We start from the raw sequence: 6,000 nt of genomic DNA on the forward strand, positions 1-6,000 counted from the left end.
CAACCTGTTTGCTCTCTAAGCTGTCTTATATTGGTTGTGTCACATCATTTGATACAAGTTAAATCAATTTTGAGTGGTTGTGTTTAATCAATGGCATTTGTTCTCTATTTGTATTTGATTGTTGCCACTTGTGTTTACCGGTATGGATGACATGTGCATTGGAATGTAGAATGTGTTTTGAGACTGAGAATGTGTTAAGAGTTTTGCTGAAAAGTCTAAGTGAGATCTGCATATTGTGTTTTACCCTGTGAAATAGTTGACAACAGACTGCCCAATTAGCTACATGAGTTCAGGCAACTGAGAACTTTGTTCAACCAATGGGTTTTAGTGTTTTAGCAATCGTAAATAACTGTAATTGGGGGAAATATTTCTAATGGTTTTCTTCTGCTTTTACAGTTTTTCTCAATCGCTTTGGCGAATTTTTCCATTCACTGTTTACTTTTTCAAAACAGCTCACACACAGCCCTTAACTGAAGCTGAAATGACCAAATCACTATATGATGGTTGCAGAATGACACTACCTTCTCAAAATCTTATCACACACCCATCAAAACCAAACAATTCCTTCAAAACCTACAATTTGTGCTCAATTGAAAATGTATGTTTTCTCATTTATTTAACAATGGAAAGCAAAACTCAAAATACAGCTTTCAATATCAACCTATGAAAGCATCACTTCAACTTTTGTGCAACACCCTCCCAGTATTGACTATTTTACCACTGAACGTAGCCTACTACAATTTGGGTTTTGTACTGAGCACTCTTGCTTAAGTATACTGTCAGAAAGTATTCGAAACCTGAACATTTGTATACGGGCCATTCTACCAAATTCGTGTAATATGCAGTCCCTCAACAATAAAAACTATTACAGTTTTTCCCAATCGTTTTCAGGCATTTAGCGAATCATGGGTCAACTTCATCTAATGCTCACTTCTTCTTTGCACAGCAAGAGTCTTCTCTGGCGAATGGGTTAACCATTTCTCATTGCTTTCACACAAATTTCTTTGAGTTTTAACACACTTTTCAAAACAGTTTACACACTTCTCAGAGAAAGACACAAAACCTAATTGAATAACCATGTCAACACATTGCAGACACTTAGTAGCAGCCTACTGGCACTGCTCTCTATATTCTAAATATCGTCAGCACCTGTGTGAACTCTCTGTGCAAAACTAATCAAGCAGTTCTCAACCTCTAAAAAAGGGTCAATAGATTGAAGTTGATACCAAGCATTTATCGAATAGGCCACCACCAACAACCTCAGGATGAGGACAAGGAAGAGGTTGTGGTAGAGGTAGAGGGGCCCCTGTCAGGGGATGTGGCATTTGTGTAAGATGCTCAAATGAAATTAGGGCAAGAGTCATTGATCCATAGTGAATCATGACCTCTCCATGAGAGAGGCTGGCCGAAGGGTTCTTTCAAACCTGAGGGTTCTTTCAAACCTGAGGGTTCTTTCAAACCTTCAAACCTGTCATACTGTGGCATCAATTGTTTGTATGTTCAGCAATGACAATGACACTTTGCTGGCCTTCACAGTCAATATAATGCATTGTGTTTCACTGTATTTGCACTCTTGGCAACAACAATTTCTATACTTTTGTAAAGTATGTTGTCACAATACAATGTATACTGTAGTTTCACTAAAGTTATTTACAACATATACAGTAAAATTCTGATTACTTTACGTATATTTCCAGTATTTACAGCCTATTGCACTATTTTACTGTAACAGAATCAACACACTGGCCCACACTGGTGGCAGGGGGAGATTGTTCACTGCAGAACAGATTTTACCTTTTCACTGTATATTGAAACCTGTCATTTTGACGTAAAGAATATACATGTAATGTGGAAAAAGGACTGCAATACTGTAAATATTTTTGTGTCAGAATCTTTGCCATTTTGTGCACAGTAGAACAAATGTTGCGTAATCAATGGTGTTGACAGGTCCTTGTTTAGAATATATTATATAGTGTTTAGCAATATAGCAATACAAAAACAGAACTACAATATTTTACTGTATACAAATTTTCAGATTTCGAATACTTTCTGACAGTATAAGTAAAAGTGCTCAGTACAAAACCCAAATTGTAGTACATTGTCAGGGGTAAAATAGTCAATACTGTGAGGGTGTTGCACATAAGTTGAAGTGATGGTTTCATAGGTTGATATTGAAAGCTGTATTTTGAGTTTTGCTATCCATTGTTAAACAAATGAGAAAACATACATTTCAACTGAGCACAAACTGTAGGTTTTGAAGGAAATGTTTGGTTTTGATGGGTGTGTGATACATTTTTGAGAAGGTAGTGTCATTCTGCAAACATTATAAAGTGTTTTGGTCATTTCAGCTTCTGTTAAGGGCTGTGTGTGAGCTGTTTTGAAAAAGTAAACAGTGAATGGAAAAATTCGCCAAAGCGATTGAGAAAAACTGTAACAAAACATTTAGGTATTTAGGCATAGATATTTAATTAGAAAATGTTATGGTCTATATAAACCCAATGCATTACATGAGATAGTGATAAGCTAAATATATACAAAATCATCATTTATAGGGTACTTTCTATTGGGAAGTAGCTGTCCCCAACCCTGACATCTAAATTTCAATGCCTTTAAATAACACTTTTCAATTTTTTTAGATTTTTTTCAATGATTTAATTTCAAAGATCTTTATGATTGGGTTGAAACAGAACTTGGAATATTTAGATTTATTGTGGGTTTAATTTTTAAATCAATTTTCTATACTCAAAAAATCATGTCCCTAGTTTTCATGTCACTACCGAAACACAACAGTTTTAGTCCATTGGCTGAGCCTGTGTTTTAGCCACGACTCTGCATTTTTGACCATGCATTGACACTGCATCTCTGTCCCTCATGGTTGAATGGTAAGTAGCTAAATCCCATAGTTTTTATATAAATGTGTTCCAAAGTCTGAAAATCGACGTGTAGCCTTAAGAATTGTCACTACCGAAACGCATGTTTTCTTCAATTAAGTAAACCTTTTGGGGTTTCATGGAAAATCTTATGTTTGTATGTGTGTTCACCTCTTCAAAGATGTGTTTGCAAGCCGTGTGCTTGCTAGAATTCTTTATTTATGCTTAAAGTTAGCTAGAATTGTCACTACCGAAACAGTCACTACCGAAACATATGGTAGTGACCAGATGATTTCGGTAGTGACAAAATGAAATGGTAAGTAGTTCGATCCCATAATTTTTAAATAAATGTGTTGTGTTGACTAAAGGGCGGCCCAGAGCACCTTTTGGATGATTTTGGGAGAGAAATGAACATCCATCCAACAGTGCAGTCACTACCGAAACACTGGATGTCACTACCGAAACAGTGCAGCACTACCGAAACACTGGATGTTTTGTAAAAAATTAAGTATATTAAGTAATCAACTAAAATGTTATGATACTGATTGGATTAATGTATGTTCAATTTCATCAATCAACAACTCTGGAATCAATATGATCAGTATTTTGCATTTTACAAAGAAATATTGCACTTAGATTTTGATGAATTGTATAAATTGAACTTGAAAATTTGGTTAAAATTTCATTTTTATGAATTTCATTGTGAAAACCTTCAAGAAATATTTGTAAAAATACTCTTCAGAGAAGGGAAGGAAACACAATCTGAACAGGTCAATGATAATACTTTTTTACTATAGTAAATGTGATGTTTCGGTAGTGACAATTTTTGGAAGAGGAAAAACATTCCAACACATTCTGAAAATACAATATAAAAATTGACTGTTCTTTTACTAGATATGTGTACTTTAGATATGGTACAATATACATACAGACAAAGTTTTGGGAATAAAACATACAAAAATTCAAAATATTTCCGACCTGACTTTGCACCAATTCGGTAGAATGGCCCATACAGTAACATTTTGTATTTCTGTTTTTGTATTGCTAAACACTATATCATGATGATATATATGGTTACGTAACATTTGTTCTACTGTGCACAAAATGGCAAAGATTCTGACACAACATTTTTACAGTATTGCAGTCCTTTTTCCACATTACATGTCTATTCTGTATGTCAAAATGAGGTCAACTCTGTTCTGCAGTGAACAATCTCCCCCTGCCACCAGTTTGGGCCAGTGTGTTGATTCTGTAAAAATAGTGCAAAAGGCTGTAAATACTGTAAATTTAGGTAAAGTAATCAGAATTCGACCATATATGTTGTAAGTAACTTTAGTGAAACTACAGTATACATTGTATTGTGACAACATACTTTACAAAAGTATAGAAATTGTTGTTGCCAAGAGTGCAAATACAATGAAACACAATACATTATATTGACTGTGAAGGCCAGCAAAGTGTCATTGTCATTGCTGAACGTACAAACAATTGATGCCACAGTATGACAGCTCAGGTTTGAAAGAACCCTTTGGCCAGCCTCTCTCATGGTGGTCATGATTCACTATAGATCAATAACTCTTGCCCTAATTTCATTTGAGCATCTTACACGAATGCCACATCCCCTGACAGGGGCCCCTCTACCTCTACCACAACCTCTTCCTTGTCCTCATCCTGGTGGCCTATTCGATACATGCTTACTGTAGTATCAACTTCGATCTATTGACAATTTTTTAGAGGTTGAAAACTGCTTGATTAGTTTTGCACAGAGAGTTCACACAGGTGCTGACGATATTTAGAATATAGAGAGCAGTGCCAGTAGGCTGCTACTAAGTGTCTGCAATGTGTTGACATGGTTATTTAATTAGGTTTTGTGTCTTTCTCTGAGAAGTGTGTAAACTGTTTTGAAAAGTGTGTTAAAACTCAAAGAAATTTGTGTGAAAGCAATGAGAAATGGTTAACCCATTCGCCAGATAAGACTCTTGCTGTGCAAAGAAGATGTGAGCATTAGATGAAGTTGACCCATGAATTGCTAAATGCCTGAAAACGATTGGGAAAAACTGTAAAAGAATAATTTTAAGAGGACTAATCACATGCATTGTAAGATAGATTTGAAGTTTAATGGTACTTATTTGTAATCTTTATTAGTTTCAACTTTGTTGTGATTTGTTGTGTTGGATGTTGTGTCTGAATATATGTGCTATTCATATTTCTTTATGATTCTTTGCTTTCCTTTTCTAGCATGCAGGTTTTCAAGGTTCTCAGTTGTGTCAGGTTGTTTGTTAGTTTATCTTGAAAACATTCTGTGTGCGTCCTTACTCCTTTCAGAGCCCTTCTTGTCTAGACACTGACCTGATTTCCTTGTGGTGAGATAGTATTAGATTAGGAACGGGTATCTTAGTTTTCTCAAGCAGATATGGCCAGTACAGGCCATTATTTTACCACAACAGCATCTTCTTCCTTGACTAGATTTAAGTACAGAACAATTAGAGTGCCTTTAAGGACATCCCAGGAGCAAGAGATGTAAAGGCAGAAAAAAGAGTTAATATGTCTGACTTCAAAATTAAAGTGTAGTAGGCTAATCACGGATGCTGTCTATAAATTAAACTATTGAAGTAGTATCAACGTCTTTGAGGCCCCATAGACATAGTAGATGTTTTACAACCGGTGTACTCAGATGCCAGCAAGTCGGGTTAGGGTGTAAGACCTTTAAGGACCTGACTGGTGCATTTTGTCATCGTAGGGGATGGCGGTCGGGAAGCTTCTGGCAAAGACATGCAGCGTAGGGATTAATGCTGGTTTGGCTGAGTGGAGGGTAATGTTTAGACCTAAGAACAACACAATGAGACAAATGCTTAACAAGGTTATTGGCCCACAAACGTAAACTCTTTTTAGTCAGCTCTTAGACAAGAGATCTGCTTTCCATGTCCATAGAGCTAGCCCTGACTTCTAGCGGTGTGGATCAAGAAATCAAACCATTCCTTTAAAGGTGCATTGTGGAGTTTTTCGTGCCATAAAGATGCACAATTCTGAAGGAACAGGATTTCCCAGTGTTCCTGTGCACTCTCTAAATCTTTATTTTTACATTACTTGTGTAATGAAACATTCTCCAACAGTGTCCTCTAGTGTTGGG

Source organism: Sprattus sprattus (genome assembly GCF_963457725.1).
Source record: "Sprattus sprattus genome assembly, chromosome: 4".
Lineage (NCBI taxonomy): Eukaryota > Metazoa > Chordata > Actinopteri > Clupeiformes > Clupeidae > Sprattus > Sprattus sprattus.